Source organism: Mesoplodon mirus, assembly GCF_964341445.2.
Source record: "Mesoplodon mirus genome assembly, chromosome: 3".
NCBI lineage: Eukaryota > Metazoa > Chordata > Mammalia > Artiodactyla > Ziphiidae > Mesoplodon > Mesoplodon mirus.
In genome coordinates, this window is record NC_138978.1 from 136,485,943 (window position 1) to 136,504,920 (window position 18,978).

General features: G+C 44.2%; 2 long non-coding RNA genes and 1 pseudogene across 3 annotated transcripts in view; 2 read left to right on the forward strand and 1 right to left on the reverse strand.

The window, feature by feature from the left end:
* The window catches only part of LOC309799861, a 110,960-nt gene that overhangs the window by 76,545 nt on the left and 15,437 nt on the right, over nucleotides 1-18,978 (forward strand). The window lies entirely within an intron of this gene.
* LOC309799864 lies at nucleotides 3,957-9,932 on the forward strand. The gene is made up of 2 exons (XR_014293369.1): nucleotides 3,957-5,055; nucleotides 5,951-9,932. It is a non-coding gene; the product is annotated as an uncharacterized lncRNA (long non-coding RNA).
* The window catches only part of LOC309799858 (U3 small nucleolar RNA-associated protein 25 homolog), a 29,791-nt pseudogene continuing 20,290 nt past the window's right edge, over nucleotides 9,478-18,978 (reverse strand). Inside the window, exons 9-12 of the transcript in view lie at nucleotides 18,684-18,866; nucleotides 18,435-18,547; nucleotides 17,475-17,720; nucleotides 9,478-11,015 (exon numbers count right to left, since the gene is read on the reverse strand). The product of the transcript in view is annotated as a U3 small nucleolar RNA-associated protein 25 homolog (transcript). The remainder of the gene's footprint in view (nucleotides 11,016-17,474; nucleotides 17,721-18,434; nucleotides 18,548-18,683; nucleotides 18,867-18,978) is intronic.

The following is an 18,978-nucleotide window of genomic DNA, read 5'->3' on the forward strand; positions in this document are numbered from 1 at the left end:
GGCCCGGGGAAGCGGCCCCGGCCCCTGCTCCCACTCCCGCCCCCGGCCATTGCGAAACGGCAGAGGGGGGCCTTTATCCGGAGGGAGCTGTGGAGAGCCACACCCGCGGGCAGGTGGCGGCGCCGGGGCAGGGCGCCGGAGGGGGCGGCCAGGTGCAGGTCGAGGGGTTCGCGGGCCGCACGGACAGCACCCGGGCCCGCGGCGGAGTCTGGGTCCGGGCCAGCCACCCCGGGAGCGTCTGGGGTGCGGCCACCTTGCAGGGCCGCCTTCTGGCCGCATAGAGCGCCCCCTCTGGCGCGCTGTGGTGGGAGGGGCCGGAGGAGGTGGGGCCTGCAGCGGTGCCCGTCGGGGGTGCGGAGCTGGCGGCCACCGCCACGGGCGACTAAAGGAGAAGGCGGAGCCGCAGCGGGAGGCAAAATGCCTATGGCACCCGGTATTCCCAGGCGGTCTCCCATCCAAGTACTAACCGGGCCCGACCCTGCTTAGCTTCCGAGATCAGACGAGATCGGGCGCGTTCAGGGTGGTATGGCCGTAGACGGGGGCGGGGGATCATTTGAAGGGGGTCTTGAAAGGTAAGAGTTCCACAGTGGCGACAGGGCATTCTGTGCAGAGGAAACAAGATAGCCAAAGATCTCTATCCATTGACCTTGCTCTATTTTCTTCCAGCATTTAGCACCATCTGAAATTATATTTTTATCTAGCTTCTCGTTGTTTATTTCCTGTCTCCCCCATGCACTCTAATTCTCCAAGTGCAGGAAGCAGGTCTATCCTATGTGCCCAAAAGAATGCCTGGCACATGGTGGGTGCACAGTACATATTTGTAGCATGGATGAATCAGTAGGCAGTCCAAGCAAAAGGGAGAGAACGGGATTTGATGAGATCTATAAGTACGTATGTGGTTTCATTTCAACCTCACAATTCTCCTTCCTAAGAAAGATGTCATTATCTCCGTCTTACAAATAAGGAAACTGAGGTAAGACAAAGGCAAGCAACTTGACAAAGGTCACACACCCAGTAAAAGGTAAAGCTGGCATTGAAGCCTAAGCTAGCAGGTTCCAAAGTCTGGACTGTACCACAGGAAGAGGCTAACAAAGGCCTGAACTAAGTAAAGCCGTGGGAAGGGAGTCAGAGAGAAGAGTTCATGCTTAAGAGTTGCTGGGCTTAATAAAATGGACCAGACGTGGCCACAGACTGAAAGAATCCCCTGCAGATTCATCTCCATCTGAGCCGCTCGTCCTGACCTCCTTCTCAGTCTCATGGGGATGACAGAAAACACATGCAGCATTGGCCACTAACTAGCTGTTTAACTTTGGAAGCCTTACATATCTAATTTCTCCAAGCATGTTTCCCCCACATGAAAAAAATGGTGACAGATACTAGGTTTACGGTTGTTATGAGATGATGCAGATGAAGCACCCAGGACAGTTCCTGGCCCATAGTAGGTGTTCAATAAATATTAACTTACTTCTCTTTCCCCATGGCCTCCTGCTATCTTTTGGTCTGGGAAATACTATTCCCAAGAGGAGGACCAAAGAGGGAGGAAGTGTTAGGAGGGCATCTGCTCTGGGGCAGGTATGGAAATGGATAGTCTCAAGAAGGTAGTGAGTGACAAGCCAGGCCTGGAAGAGGTGGGTGGATAAGAGGCTAGGAAAGTACCCAGCAGTTTTCTCTATGAGGAAAACTCTGACCCCCCCTATAATGAAGGTTCAGACAAGCAACCAGAATTCCAAGTCATGTGCCCAGTCTTTTCTCTGCACAAAAGGTGTAGCCAGAGCTTGGTGAAGGGGAAGCAGGGGACCATTTGACTTGGGCCTCATACGTACAAATTTGGTTGGATTCCCAAAGGAAGTTATTCATCAAGTTATTATAATTTGGGGTGTTTAAAATGTTAATTTTTAACAGTTATCTGTGAGTTTAATTATGGATTGCACCTAGTAGTGATTTTCCATTTCTTAAAACATAATGTACACTGCTCTATACAAACTGTTTCCTGAAATAAACATGTTATTTGTGGACTCATTTTTAAAAGGGGTTAACTTATAAACAATTAAATTATACCACAAGTTTTTGTAACTGTCTTTGAATTTTCACATTTCCTATGTGTTGGAATTGTTTCAAAAAGAAGAAGAAGAAAAAAAAGAGGCTTGGGTTTCTGGGTCTCTTCAGCTCAAGAGGGCACAGGGCAGTGGCAGCCCAGAGGCAGCCAGAGGGGAGGTGAAGAGCCTGTTACTGAACTTGTTTACAGCACCACCTGGTGTTTATAACTCATTAAAATGTCACACTTCCTTGTCCTTAAGCCCTGGAATTTGCTGAGTAAAATCCCCACAGCTATTTTCTGAAGCCCTCTCTCTCAAAATTTCTTTTTCACTCACTTAAAAAGAATAAGGCTTATAGACAAGAATAACCCAAAACAGAAGTTGATGCCCCACGACTTTCCTTTGTTTTCTTTTATTTAGCTTTGTGCTGTGGGACGGAAGGTCTGTATGTAATACTAGTTCAGACTGACTGAGCAGTGACTATGTGCCAAGCAGTTCTAAGTACCCTGCATGGCTTAAGTAACTTAATTATTATAACAACTCTAGAGACAGGTATTACTATTACCATAAGCCCATTTTACAGATGTGGCTACTGAGACACAGAGAGTTTAAGGAATTTCATAAAAATCACTAGAAAGTAGCAAAGCAAAGATTTGAACCCAGGCCTGAAGGCTTGCTTCAGTGTCCATGATTTTAAACACTGTTATGCTGCTTTTCCGTGTAGGTGCATGTTTCAAGAAAAGGTATCTTCTTAATTTTTATTTGGCCTGATATTAAGAACTTAATTTCCCTGGGTAAAGCTCGATGGACCAAGGATAAACAGAGCAGCAAACAAGTTAAAAATATGCCTTCAATAATCATCTGCTATATGAGGCATTAAGCTTCTCAGAAGCCTAGACCGCCCTTTAGAATGTCATACAATCCAGAAGGGTGGCATACAAAACAACTTAGTGTTTGTTTATAACAACGCTACCACCACCAAGAAAGCATTATAATCCTCCGTCTTTTTAAGAGTTCAACAATTTCAGATCTCTCCTTTTAAAGGGGTAGTAATAATAATAGCTACAATCTATTGAGTGCTTTTTTGTTTTTGTTTTAGAGAAGCATCAACTAGTGAAAAACAGTGTGGGTTTGGGGGAATCATACTACCTGGGTTCAGATCCTGTTATTTCTTTTAATGAATTTTTATTGGCATATAGTTGCTTTACAGTGTTGTGTTAGTATCTGCTGTACAGCAAAGTGAATCGGCTATACATGTACATATATCTCCTTTTTTGGATTTTCTTCCCATTTAGGTCACCACACAGCAATGAGTAGAGTTCCTTGTGCTATACAGTATGTTCTCATTAGTTATCTATTTTATACATAGTATTAATAGTGTATATATGTCCAATGGAATATTACTCAGCCATAAAAAGAAACGAAACTGAGTTATTTGTAGTGAGGTGGATGGACCTAGAGACTCATACAGAGTGAAGTAAGTCAGAAGGAGAAAAACAAATACCATATGCTAACACATATATATGGAATCTAGAAAAAAAAATTTTTTTTAAATGGTTCTGAAGAACCTAGGGGCAGGACAGGAATAAAGACACAGGCATAGAGAATGGACTTGAGGACATGGGGAGGGGGAAGGGTAAGCTGGGATGAAGTGAGAGAGTGGCATGGACATATATACACTACCAAGTGTAAAACAGATAGCTAGTGGGAAGCAGCCGCATAGCACAGGGACATCAGCTCGGTGCTTCGAGACCACCTAGAGGGGTGGGATAGGGAGGGTGGGAGGGAGATGCAAGAGGGAGGGGCTATGGGGATATATGTATACATACGGCTGATTCACTTTGTTATACAGCAGAAACTAACACACCATTGTAAAGCAATTATACTCCAATAAAGATGTTAAAAAAAGTATTAAAAAATAGTGTATATATGTCAATCCCAATCTCCCAATTCATCCCACCACCGCCCCTTCTCCCTTGGAACCATACATTTGTTCTCTACATCCGTGTCTCTATTTCTGCTTTGCACATAAGATCATCTATACCATTTTTCTAGATTCCACATATGTTAATATATATTTGTTTTTCTCTTTCTGACTTACTTCACTCTGTATGATAGTCCTGTTTTTATTTTTAACATCTTTATTGGAGTACAATTGCTTTACAATGTTGTGTTAGTTTCTGCTGTATGACAAAGTGAATTAGCTATACATATACATATATCCCCATATCCCCTCCCTCTTGCTTCTCCCTCCCACCCCTCTAGGTGGTCACGACGCACTGAGCTGATCTCCCTCTCAGAGACAACCTATAGGCGACTCAGGGGTCAAGCAGCAGATTGGACCACAAGACCTCTAAGTTGCTACCAAACTGGGGATCTGGACCCATTTCCTAGTTTTGCTTTGAAATACACCTGAAGAAATGAAAAGCAGGTGGTCGCCGACTTTCAGAGAATTGAAGTCTGTTTTCTTGCCAGTTATTTTTCTGCCACCATCAGTTTCCATAAACCCTATGAGGAGACATATGTCCTCCCTCATTCTTACAGATCCAGTTGGATTGGAGATGACGGAAGTGGTGGCACAAAGCCAGACACGTCTTAGCGCTCACTCCGCACTGTCACCAAATGGCCAGGCGTCAACCTTGAAGCACAATCTCTATGCTGGTTCCTGCAGAGACAAGAAGAAAGAAGAAAGAATAGGCAGAGCCTTTGGACTTCAGGACTTGTGATCCCATTTTTGTCCTCTGTAGCCGTTAGGACTTGGCAATACAGCCTGAGGCCAACAATACTGCCTGGCCTCAGTGGCTGAAACAAATGAGGGATTTAGGTTTTCACAGAAAAGTGTGAAGAGAGACCATGCAGAGCTGGGATGCAGCTTCAGGATATGACCTGAGAGCCAGGCTCCTTCTGCCCTTTGGCTCCACCATCACTTCTGTGTTGCAGGCAGGAAAAAGGGAAGAGCAAGAGGAAAAAGTGGTGTTCCTACCAGTTTCAAAGAGCTCTCCTAAGAGTCTGCCCCAAGGTTAGTGCTCTTTTCCCTGGCCACACCCTACCGCAAGGGGGACTGGGCACTTTGTCACCCAATAAAATCCAGGGTCCTCTTACTAGGGAAGTAGGAGGCGAGTACAGGGCAAACAACAGCAGTCTCTTCTACTTTCTCTCATGTCCCTCTGTCAGGATAGTGGAGATTGTACCCCGCTTTCTAAAGATGAGAAAGCTGAGAGGTGGCCAGGAGGACCTGCACAGAGCCACAGTGGGTTGGTGGTAATGTTGGTGTCAGCACCCAGCTCAGGGCTGGTTTTGAAAAATGATGAACACAAAAGGCAGAAATCCATGAACATCTGTGGGCAAACAGCAGCTGTGAGCCCAGGGCCATCTCTGTGGGGAGTCAAACTGACAGATGAGAGGGGCTGCAGGGTGCAGTGAGAATGAGGGCTGCAGGACACAGGGCTCCATGTCATTCCCTGGGTTGTCAAGAGCTAGACAGCTTTGGCCTTGGCTCAGTTGGGAGAACAGATGGGCAGGAATTCGGCACAGCTTCCAAATCAGCCAAGCAGCAAAGACTGCCTTCTTTGCCCTTGTCAGCTGAGGCTACAGCTCCCACCAGTCCCAGCCAGCTGCAGAGGCCCAAGCCTGAAGACCATGACAACTTGGCCCGGACTGTGCCATGCCCCGCCCACTGTGGGGGCCAGGAGGACAAGCAAGTGCAGGTGTTCCGCCCAGCAGTGAGGGTGACACCTAGGTGGAGCTGCCCACCAGGTTCAGATTTCTCTGTGCAGGGCGAGCAAGCCTTGTAGCAATCCAATCTCAGCCCTGACTCCTTTGGCGCATAGGACTCTTAACTATTGAGACAGCCAGCCCGTTTGATTGAGGTCCAGACCTCTGTTCTTTCTCATGCTCTCACCTCCCTCCCACAGGAATGATGGCAACGTGGCCAGAGGTGAAAGGCAAATCCAGGAATTATACTGAGATGCAAGCAATGCAGAGAGAACTCCTTCCCACATCTGAAGAAAGGAGGGTCCTCACAGAAACAAGGCAATCGATGAGGGGATAGGAACGCGTGTTCAGCTCAGAAACAGGACATAAAATACATAGAATTTTATTGCAGCTCTGGCTAGAGCATATGGTATAAGAGGAAGAAATACAGGTCTTTAGAAAGAAATGCACTTTGTGCTGTCAGCTAGACGTGGTAGGTTCATTCTCTCTTTCTCCCTCCAAAGACTACATGAATTTTGGATTATCTGTGTATCTACTCCCAATTCACTGACTCTGGTATTAAAAGCAGACTGAAATTTGTTTAGAATTCTACTTAGCTAGAAAAGTTCTTTTTTTTTTGAATGAGACTGAAATTTGTTTAGAATTGTTTAGCTAGAAAAGCCAGAAAAGCTTTTTGTGAATGGTGCAAGGATGACTACCATGACTCCTTTAAAGAGAGAAGCTGGGAAAGAGATGGGAAGGAGAGGCCGGGCCGGCTGTGAGGGCCCCACCCCCAGGAGGATGCTCCCTGAAAGCAGCAGTCTGTGCAGTGCCCACCACACCCCTCCTCCGCGAGGCTCTGGCGCCCTGCAGCCACCTGCAGGTTACACGATGAGGCTCTTCCAATGAGTATAAAGAACCCCCAACCCTGCTCCCTTACCCCAGGACTTCTATAATCTTGAGACCCTAGACTCATCAAAGCTACACTCTGCAGCCTGAAGATCTGTCCACACAGCCAAGGGAAGGCTGGGCAGGAGGCAGCCAGCAGGCTCTCACACCACCTGCCTCCCCTCCTTCCTCAGTGGCTCCCACGAGGGCACAATCAGGGCTGGGAGGCTTCATGAGCCCCCCTTGGCCCTCTGGGATGTGAGGAGTCAGCAGGGATTCATACCCATCCTGCCGGGACCATCTGCACTCAATTATAAGCCCTTTGGAAGCCAGCAGAGGGCTGTTAAGCTGCCGCTGGTTCTCTATGATTAGCTAGTTCTTGTCTTTTGAATACTGCATATGGTGCAGCCAGCTGCAGAGAGCATTCATGACTCAAAGCTTTTTTCCCCTCAAAGAGAAAAGTGCTAAGTTGTTATTACTATGGGAAGAAAAAAAAAGTTTAAAACTCTTACTTTCTGGTTAAGTTCCTCTTCCTCCCTTAAAATTCTACCTCTTCCCAGGATTGGGACCATTCCTTTGTCTGTTTTCTACCAGCACTATATAGGTACTTGCTTGCTGAAGATGAGCCTTGCTAAGAAATATCAAGATTGTGTATAATTCCAGCTCAGGTGTTGTTATCCGTGGTCCAGTAGACCCTCTTCTCTCCCTTATTTTGTGTGAGAGACCTGACGTTAAGGCATGCTTTTGATGAAACCACTCCAAAAAGTCAACTCTTTGCAATCAACTCAGGAGCCAGCGCCACTGCTGAGGCTTACCTTCTTTCCCAGGTGCTGATCCAGGAACAGAAGCAATACTGCTTGGTTCGCACTTGAAACCCTCAGTGTTCTCTGTAGGCGAGAAGCAGTTAGCTGGCTACAAGCTAGCATTAAAATCAGTAGGGATGCTTAAAAAAAACATGTATTTCTGGGGCTATACATAGACTTGAAATCCAGGCTCACATGTGAGTGGAGGTCCAGAGAAGATGGAGATTTGAGAGTCTTGTGAATAGTGATAATGAAAGCCATGAATTAGCTACAATTCACAGGGAAAAGAATATGGAAATAGAAGATGGGGGTAATCAGAGTCCCTTCTTCCTCATATCTCTGAACTAGGCAAATAACTCGTTTCTTTTCTCATAATACACAGGCTCTATGGTAAACACAGCACAAATATGCCAATAACCACAGGGCACTCTATGGATAAGACAGTTCTTTGTAGAGTGGATACATGTATAACTGATTTGCTTTGCTGTACACCTGAAACTAATGCAACATTGTACATCAACTATACTCCATTTTAAAAATATATATTTAAGAAAATGTTCTTTGTACCATGAGTTTGGCTGGCTTAAGCCTATAAATTTGCAAAACTTTAGGAACCCATCTATATATGGAATGAATAGTTCTACTCTCCATGTTGAGAGACAAATAAAAATGCCTATTTAACTATCTAGCAGGAAAAGTACCCCAAAAGTGATTTCACTTTTTTTTTTTTTTGATGAGCAATTTTAAGCATGTCCAAGAGGAAGAAAATCTGTACCAATATGGGTTGTTCCACTGAGCCTAATGGGAGCCACATGTCTATCTGACAAGGGAGTTACAAGTTTGGAAAGGGAGAAAACAAAAGGAACCCTGTGTTGTTAGTCTGAAATTGGAGGTAAGGTGTAAATTCATGGTTTTCAATATATGGATACAGAAATAAATTTAGATGTCATGGGCACATAGGTATGTGTATACATATACACACATGCAGATATTCCCAAACTCTGACCACTGAGATGGCCTGGGACCAGTGGCTCCACAACAGTACTGGGTACACTTAGCACTCAAATCTTCGCTTTAAGGTAATTTTCCACTAAAGCAAGCAGGGCTGGAATAGGGAAAGTACAAGACAAACTTGGAATGTCTTATAGTGTCAGAAAATAAAGAAATGCCCAAGTTAAAGGGGGATGTGTCAAGACGACACAGGAGCCAGCTTGAAGGTGTTCCTGCTGGCCACATCTGAGACCATTTAAGCATCTAAAGGAATAACGATAATAACCAATTACAACCCACTGAATAAAAACTGAAGAATCCATACTTGTAATATTAATATAAATTAATAAAGGGGGAATGAGTGATTCTATAGTGGAAAAGTCTGGCAAGCACCACCTTAAACAAGTGGTCAGTTAGTGTCATAATGATGGGACAGGTGGAAATCATGCACCGCTTGAAGAGATGCAGCGAGGAAGACGCAGCATTGCTTCTATGCTGCTCCTGCCAAAGATGCATAAACTAAACCTAACCTAACCTAATCTGACAGGAAACACCATCCAAAGTAACTGGCCTGTAATCTTCTAAAGTGTCAACGTCCATTACTCAGCCATGAAAAGAAATGAAATTGAATTATTTGTAGTGAGGTGGATGGACATAGAGACTGTCATACATGAGTGAAGTAAGTCAGAGAAAAACAAATACCGTATGCTAATGCATATATATGGAATCAGAAAAAAAAAGGTTCTGAAGAACCTAGGGGCAGGCTAGGTAGACGGAGGCGTAGAGAATGGACTTGAGGACATGGGGAGGGGGAAGGATAAGCTGGGACGAAGTGAGAGAGTGCCATGGATTTATAATACACTACCAAGTGTAAAATAGATAGCTAGTGGGAAGCAGCCGCATAGCACAGGGAGATGAGCTCGGTGCCTTGTGACCACCTAGACGGGTGGGATAGGGAAGGTGGGAGGGAGACGCAAGAGGGAGGAGATACGGGGGTATATGTATAGCTGATTCACTTTGTTATAAAGCAGAAACACACCATTGTAAAGCAATTATACTCCAATAAAGATGTTTAAATTTTTTTTTTAATTTAAAAATTAAAAAAAAGGTCAAGAAAGCCAAGAAACAGCTGAGGTACCATTCAGAATAAAGGCCACTACAGAGATATGACAACTCAAAGCAGTATGTAACTCTGAACTGCATCCTTTTGCTATAAAGGTTGTTATTGGGACATTTGGCAAAATCTGAATGGGGCCCAAGGATTAGTGGCAATTTCCTGATTTGACGGTGGTTTTGAGGTTACATAGAAAAATGTCCTTGTTTACATGAAATACATACTAAATTCAGGAGTGATTTTTAGGAGTGACAGGCCCAGCAACTTGGCAATTTATTTTCAGATGATTCAGGTTCTGAATTGGTAATTTTTCTGTCTGAGGAATAGTTCAATTTTTTTTTTTTTTTTTTTTTTTTTTTTTTGGGCCACGCTGTGCAGCTTGCAGGATCTTTGTTCCCTGACCAGGAACTGAAACTGGGCCTCGGCAGTGAAAGCGCCGAGCCCAAACCACTGGACCGCCAGGGAACTCCCTAAAAATGTTTTTAAAAGTGTAACTTCTTTTCCTTTTTATGTTATATGACTTAAAAAATGACTATAGCAATGAAGACAGTGATGTTGACGATGAATTTGTGACATCAAGAATTTCATAAAATTATTTCTTGAAATAAGGTAGAAATTCATGTTATTTTATATAATGTGATTTTTAAGTATATATTTTCATTAAAACATTTAGGAGTTAAAAAAAGATCAGTGAACGAATGTGCTCTTCTAGGTTGAATTAAAATAGAATATTTAAGGTTTAAAAAAGTTTGGCTGGGGAAAAATAACAGTTTTGCAAAACCTTTGCGATCCAAAACTAAGATGATATTCAACAGCAAGAAGTATTCCAATTTCTCATAACCAGTTCTCACAAGCAAAGAAATGCATGCCTCACTTTAAGAAGGTGTCCAATAGAAACAGGCAAATCTGAAAGAGTTTACCAAGTGTAATAAATTAGAGGTGAAATCACAACAAAAGAATTTATGGCGTACAAAAAAATTCACAAGTAGAAGATTCCTTCTATCAACTTCTCAGAGTTCCATGAGCTCTCCCCTGACCTCTGAAAGATGGGTTTTACCAAAATCTGGTTTACACGGAACTTTTCAGGTATATATGGTCTGAAAAGAAAGAAGTATCTGCTAAGAACCTGCCTGGTGCTCCTTCCTTGTTGCAGCCCTTCTTTGTGTAAGTGATCAGAATCAGGTCCAAGAGACACAGAATCAAGCATGACATATCACACCAAACACCATTTCCTGTCCAACCAATTCTCATCTCTCTCCAGTAATGAAAAGGTGGACGTTCTTCTTGGACTGCAGCATCTGTGCAGCCCGCTCCACCCCGACCACAGCAGACAGCCTCTGGGCATCGTACTTGGAGTAGGGGACAGTGCAGGTCCAGGCAGCTTCCTCTCCTCTGGTGGCGGCTTGCAGCATGTTACAGACTTCACTGTAGAAGTGGGGATATGTTGGCAGTTCATAGAAAATTAGGTTCCTGATGCCTTTTATTGTGTATCTGTTAGAAGGAGAAAGAGAGGCTATGTCTACATGAGAAATTTTATGGAAAAGCCACCGAAGAGTTTTACAGGGACATAGTCACTCTCGCTGTTTCATGCAAGGAGAAAGACCATGGCACAAATAACACACAGACCAAAAGTTACTCAAATTTGAGCTGGAGGGGCTCATTTTTTGTGACAGTGTATTTGAATTCCTAATGTTTGGCTTAAGATAATGATAAAATGAATTTGCACTTCTTGAGCCTAATCTGAGCAGACTGAGGTAGGGTGGGGAAGAATAGTAGACAAGGATTAGAAATCTGTCGCAGAAAATTTGAAAAGCAGGCATTTCCAATTTAACATTATCCTAATTATAATCAGGCAAAACAGTGTTCTGTAATGGAGATGAGGTCAGACCAGACCCAGTACATAAAATAAACAGCATAAACTGTAAATGCACTCCCATTAGTCTTTTCTTGTCATTCTGTAGACATGTTAACTCCATGGCAGATGTCCCAAGTTCACCCATTTACAAAATCCTGCCCGAGGACCCATTAGGCATTATGGGAAGGCAATTAATTTCAACAGCTTCCTCGCTTCTTTCCCTGCTGCACAGGGCTGCATGGTGTGGGGGGGGTGCAGACCCTAGGGACGCGCCTTACGGTTCGGGTTGAGATCAATCATTCCCTCTTGGGCTCCATGACCAAAGATTTTATACGTTGACAAGTTTCTGATTTTTCCTGTTAAGACTCTCATACAGGGCTGATGTCAGACTCCCTCGGGAATTTTATTTTATTCATGGACGGTAAGTTTTCCTTGTCTTTTTATCCCTTGGCTCATCCTGATCTCTCTGGAGACCCTCCTCTCCCAAAATATAACTGCAGCCCATTACTTGGATCAGCTTTCCACATCCTCTTTCCATAAAGGAATTTTAATGGCTAATGATGTTGAAAAAACACAGTTCTGCCTCAGTAGTTATCAAAACAAACACAGAGTTCCATTTCTGCTTAGTATGTAGAAAACTCAAGAGAATACTGCTCCCGTGCTAACAAGAAAAAGATAATCTACAACAGTGTTCCTTTTCCTGAGCCTAGACAGCTGATGTCACAGGGCAACCAAGTGAACGGATTCAACGGTGCCCTGGTGTGTGTTTAACAACTGATTCTCAGTGGGGGAGGATAGGTGCTGATTTGAAGCATTTGCCAATTTCTGTGGTGTAAATACTCCATTTCAAGCTACCAGTGTCATGTTGCTGAACTTGGAACTGGGAAGAGATGTGCAACCATACCTTAAGAGCTGGTATGAGCCAGCTTCAGCCCATCACTGACTGAATTCCAAAGAGTGACAAGATGGTCTGAAGAAAGACAGGACATATGAACCACTTCACCTTTGGCAGAGCACAGTGGGGAAGAGGGCAGCTGCTAAGAAAGTGGGTAGGAAGAAAAAAGCTACACTTTTAACAAGTTCTTAAAGGGCAATTATGGGCTTGCATGACAGTTCAGAATCCCTGGGATTCCCGGACACTCCTTTACTTCACAGTCATGATGGCTTTTCCAAAGGTCTCCACTGGGAGCCCTGGAAAGGCTGGACGCAAGGCAGAAGACCTGAGAGACCCCGATGGTGGTGCAGACATGAAAACTCACTCTCTTCCCAGAGCCATGTTGTATATGAAGCTAAAGCCTGAAGCCAGTGAGGGGGCAAAGGTCAACTGCCAGGGTGGAGTCAGAAGCAGCAAAACTGTGTGCCCTAAGGGAGGAGCATTAACCCCTCACCCCATCCCTCCCCACCACAGGACTTACATCCAGTCAGAAGAGCAGTCTGGGGAAAGGGGAAAGGGCATGAAGACTGGGGAAAGGGCATGAAGCCTGTTCAGCCCAAGATCCTGCACTGATGTAAGCAGATGTTTGCCACCACTGCAGAGATGCAGGGAACTCTTCCCCACCAAGACCCCTCGTAGAACAAGGCAGAGGCTGGCCACCATGGAGGGTGGTGCAGGAGCCCTGAGAAAGCGCCAGCTCCAAAGCCCAGGATGGACAGAACCTGCCTGCATCTGAGCTGGACCAGGAGGAGAACAACTGCCCCACTTCAAGCCTTAGGGGAGGAGCGAGCAGGAGCAGCCTGCTGCTGGGGGAGGGGCCGGAGCGTGGGAGAGGCTCTCCCTCGGCACAGGGGTGCAGGGCATGGTGAAAGCTGAGAGGGGAGCAGGACACTGAGACAAGGCCCTCCAGCACTGGGCCCCACAGTGGGCCACTGTCTGCTGGAGGAACTGGCAGTTTGTGGTAAATAGAAGGCAACGACGGTAACAACCAAATCCTAACTAGATTCACAACTGCCACGCTAGTGGCCTGACAGAAGAGGCGTCCAGGCCAGCTACTTACTCAGGCACTACGTTCAACTGACAATTACAAAAAACACAGAAAAGCAAGAAAAAGACATTAAAACCATGAGGTATCATTTTGACTATCAAGTCACTGGAAAAAAGGAGAATTTACAGAAATATTTACAGAATTTACAGAAATAGGCTAATGGAGTATAAATTATTGTGAGTGTGTATTTCACCGGGGAGGGGAGAAGATGGGAGTGGCAACACACAGCAAATTTTAAACTGGGTACAGCTTTTGAACAAATAAGTTTTCCTTTCCAAATTTATCCTAAGGAAATGCCTAGGCAACTATGCCATCAACTACGCATATGGATGCTCTTGGCATTATTGTATATAATAACAGAAAACAACAAATCAATATGCCCATTAAAAGGAAACTGGGTTAATTATATACCCATACAATGTAACACTATGCAACCATTAAAAAGGATGCTATACACACCTTAAAGATTACTTATAATTACACAGAAAAGGTATTTTTACAATGTAAAGATTTAGCAGACCTACCTTGACCAAGTGATTACATTTAGTATCACCAAAAATGGGACAAACTGACACCCTGGGCCTCTTGAGGAGATGCAGGGGGAAGTACACAATATCCTCTATGTAGAATTCTTACTAAAATTATGTTTAAATCTTTGGTCCCCGAACTCTAATGCTCACTGAATCACCTATTTGTTTTTTAAAAATACCTGTAATTGGTCCCCATCCCCAAACACCATGATTTAATTGATACTGGGGTATGACCAGGGCATTCAGATTTTTAAAAGCTCCCCAAGGGGATTCTAATATGTAGCAAAGTTTGGGAACACTGATCTAAATAATAAGAAAACAGCCAAATCCAGATGTGGGACATTCTATAGGAAACTGGACTGGACTCTTCAAAACATATCAGTATCACAGCAAGAAACAAAGGCAGAGAATTATTCTAGATCAGGGTTTCTTAACCCTGGCACTACTGCCATTTTAAGCCAGGTAATTCTTTGGTGTAAGGGCTGTCCTGTGCACTGTAGGACGTCTAGCAGCACCCAGGCCTTGACCCGCTTGAACCACTAGACCACTAGAGTAACCCTCCAACTGTACCAACCAAAAATGTCTCCAGATATTTCCAAATGTCCCTTGGGGAGCAAAACTGCTCCTGCTTGAGAACTGCTAAAATAGACTAAAGAAACATGTCACGCAAATGCAACGTAGGATTCTTAACTAAATCCTGGATTGGAGCGGGGGGTGGGTGGTGAGAAGCAGCTGTAATAGTCATTTTGGGAACAACTAGGAAAATTTGCATACAGACTAAATATTAGATGGTATTACTGCAGTAATGTCAAGTGGTATGTTAATGGTGTTGTGGTTAGATAAAAGAATGTTGTTTTTAAGCTCTACAGGCTGAAAGATTTAGGAGTTAAGTGTCACGAAGCCTCCCATAATTTACTCTCAAATGGTTCAGGAAGAAAAAATAAGAGATGTGAGTGGAAAGAGAGAAGGAGAGACAGAGAATGTGGGTGCATGAGAATGTGGCAAAATGCTAACAGCTGGTGAAGCCTAAGTGGAAGGAGTTAGAGATGTTCACTGGGATAGTCTTACAGTGTCTTTTGAAATGAAATCTTCCCAAATAAAAAGTTGGAGCGGGGGCAGGATATAGTAGAACTATATATATATATTAACTTAAAAATACATCCATAACATACAAGTATATACCAAAATGCTAACTTATTTAAGCTTTTTTTCAATAAGCACATAAAACATTCAAGATAAAAGAAAGAAAAATCCAAATGTGTACACTGTGATCCCAATGTTGGTGTCCTTTTTAAAATGCCTGTGTCTGTGTGTGTGTGCACGTGCACATGTTTTTTACATCAAAGAGACAGGAAAGAAATACACCAAAATGGGTATTTATATCAGTAAGATGATAGGTGATCCCATTTTTTTAACCTAGATTTTCTAGGTTCTCTACAATAATTGTGTAATACTCTTATAATGAGAGTATTTTTTATTTTTATTTTTTTTTTTTTTCTATTCTTTTTGCGGTATGCGGGCCTCTCACTGTTGTGGCCTCTCCCGTTGCGGAGCACAGGCTCCGGATGCGCAGGCCCAGCGGCCGTGGCTCACGGGCCCAGCCGCTCCGTGGCATATGGGATCCTCCCAGACCGGGGCACGAACCCGTATCCCCTGCATCGGCAGGCGGACTCTCAACCACTGCGCCACCAGGGAGGCCCAATGAGAGTATTTTTAAAGCAAAATAAAACAACAAAACCAATTCCAATAGGTATTATATTTAAAACCCAAGAAAATCTCTCTTAGGACCAATTCGTGCACAGTAGAGACTAGGCATCTCCTGGAAATAAGAGCACGTGACCAGAACCTCTTCAGAGGGGCAGTTAGTAACAATTCCCATGGTCTTCTGCACCTCTTCCCCTGCCTTCCTCCTCTCCTGTATGTGCTTTGGGTCTTCGGTGACCCCTACAAATATGGCGTAACACTGTGACAGGACCCAAAACTAAGGACATTCCCGATGTCTATGTTACCTGACAACTGTTAAAGATAAATGAGGCAACCACAACTGACTTGCAAGGCTGGCTCCTGCATACAGTCTATAAAGGCGAGGTCTGTTACTTCTATAACTGGGGTTCTCCCTGGGGCAGGGAGCACTCAGAAACACCCCACTAGCGTTTCCCACCTCCAGAAATCCTACCTCCAGAGTTTCTGATTGCCCCCTGCTTAAGAATCCTTCCTGTGCTAACCCACTGATAATGCTCAGAGAAAGAACTGTGAACTGTCCTCCCCTCAGGAGGGCCATCATGACCAAATGCCCATCCCATCCTAAGATTCTACTGGTTTCATCTCCCCAAAGAAAACAAATCCTCAGGATGAAAGTTTTTTGCTAGCTCACAAATGAACTGCAATATGTCTAACACGGCCTACTTCCATAGAGAATATAAATACAGAATTTTAAAGCTGGATACTAAAGTGTAAAATACATGTACTTTTCCCAAGGTCAAATGAAAAAATCAAATCACAAAGACACTGCAGATCAAAATACCCATCATCACCTTGGTGACCTCTCAAGCAAAAAAATCTATAGCTGGGAACCTTGAGATAATTGGCAGTTGCAGATTATCTCCATTCAACTTAAACACCCACTAACCTGGTCCAGGGTACAAAGCTAATGGCACGTGTTCGGTTTGTCTTTATAGTGACTTTGGGGACAAAACAGTTTGGTCAATAAATGAACAGTGTAAGACAGAAGACTGTCCTGCCTACTTAAGAGAAAGGGCTCCTTTGACATCATGCCCTCTCCTTGAAAAGCTGCTACTTGAGAGCAGTCCTCATCCCAGCTTAGCTCACTCTTGCTACAGACAATCACGCTGGGAAGTTTTCCAATCCATCCACTTCATTTAAAGGACTTGCATTGATGTATCAAGCTTTTGGAAAACTAAGGGCTCTTTAGACCTGCTGAGTGCAAACTCCCCCAAAATACCATTTCCAACATGAATGAAAACAACAACTCACTGGAACAAAGCAAATAATGATGCCAGCAAGAAGCAAACCCTGAAGCCCTTAAATAGTCACCTCTAAGCCCCTCACCTTTTGCTTCTCCTAAACTTCAAGGAGCCCCTTAGTCCTGGTTCTCCTTGGTGCAGAAGTGTGTGTGCACTGCCTCAGGACAAATGAGAGCTTTCTGAACACTGACCCTGTACTCAACTTCCATCTCCACAGACCACACAGTCCCCAGGTGTTTCATCTGTGCTTCTACGACAGGTTCCTCCCTTTCCTGTATTCAGTTGAGAGCTGCTCAACTCTGTAATATCCTTCTTGAGGGGTATACCCACAGCTACAGGAGGTACCCTAAGTATGGACCCACTCCAGATCTGTATACAGGTTATGCTGTAGTCACTCATTCGTTTCTACCACCTTTTCCAACAATGCCCATTTTGAAAGAAAACCAACCAACCAATCAAGAAAAGTCTGTCCAGCCCCCCAGACTCTGGCTTGTCTGCAGGAGGTGAAGCAAGGGAGGACCTTATAACACAGCAAAGCCCACCATGCACTTGGAAGCAGACCCTCCAGAGAGGACACTTGAAACCTGGCCCTACTTTACCTTTTGTAGAAATGGAAGTGCTCTGTGAGGAGCAGGAACTGCTTCTCTCCTTGAAGGAAGAAGTGTCTGGCCCTGGAGACACCAGACTTCTGGGTGTACTCGCAGATATGAGTGAAGTTCAGTTCCTCCTCCTTGAAGTAATTTCGGAGACGCACAAAGTCAAAGTAGGAGGGGACATAGATAAGCGTGTGAGACGTGACTGCATCACGATACTGAGGCAAAATCTTGTTGACGAAAAAGTTAAACCTGATTTGGAAAGGCAAAGGGCAGAGAGTCAGTGGTCTAGAGGTGAGCCATAGTGTCACTGCCAACTGCATGACCCTGGGCAAGTCACAATCTCCTTCTACCTCCCCTAAGAGGCCAATTTGGCCTACCTCATTGCAAAGAGATTATATAGGGATAAAACTTGTTAAGCGCATCAAAAAGTAAGTGCCAACACTATTCATCATAAAGGATAGATGTGATGCTGGTATATCCCAGAGAATTATTCTAGGAAGTACGTAACTGTATCATTCATTCATTCATTCAGTTGTCAATCAGTCAGTCAACAAATAATTACTGAACACCTACCATGTGTTAAGCACCATTCTGCTACCATGGGTCCCCTGACTAAACACAATGAGAAGACGGGGAAATTACATAGAGAATTAGAAAAACAGTTCTTGCCCTGAAGGGCTTAGAATTAAGTTGTTGACATGAGGCATTAAAAAATTAATGTAATTTAAAAATGCCACAGTCTAGGGGAAAGTACCCTTGATTTACTAACCCTGACACTATTGGAACTAGGACAACACACCATTTCTCTGGCCTTCAGTGTCCTCCTCTGTCAATGGCATGATTGGATTCAATTATCTCATTTCATTTCGTAAATGGTAACTAAGAAAGCCAACGTGGAATACAATTCTAAATTTGAATGCCCAAGTAAAATCCCTCTCTGTGACCCCCAGGGATCCAATGTACCTGGCATCAATCACTGAAGCTAGGTTTTCAGGTTCCATCCTCTGGAAGACATGTGGGAGCTGCACCAGGACATGACTGATGCAGCCTGTCATCGGGACGTTCCTCACAGCCACCTGCCAGGAGTCAGTGAGAACATTAGGAAGTGAGCTATCCCCATTGTTGACCAAATGCTGTCCTCTCCTTCTGCCTCATGACCCAAACAATACACAATACTTCATGAAAATTCAGAGAAAGAAGGAGAGAACCCACCTGGCCTTGCACATTGACGCAGTACTTGTTGAACACAGAGTTGATCTGGGCATCCTGCAGGGCCCCAAACAGCAGCGTCTGACGATAGTACTTGGACCAATTATTGAGGTTCCACATGCGCACTCGAGAAAAGTCCACCCCATGTGAGTCCAAGGGCAGTAGGTTCATGTGGTTCATCAAATGCTTTGAGCAGAAGTAATACTCCATTAATACTTATTGAACACTTACCTGTTGGGCGTTGCTAACCTTTCTATAAGCCCATCATCTTATTTAACCCCATGAAGTAGATACTATC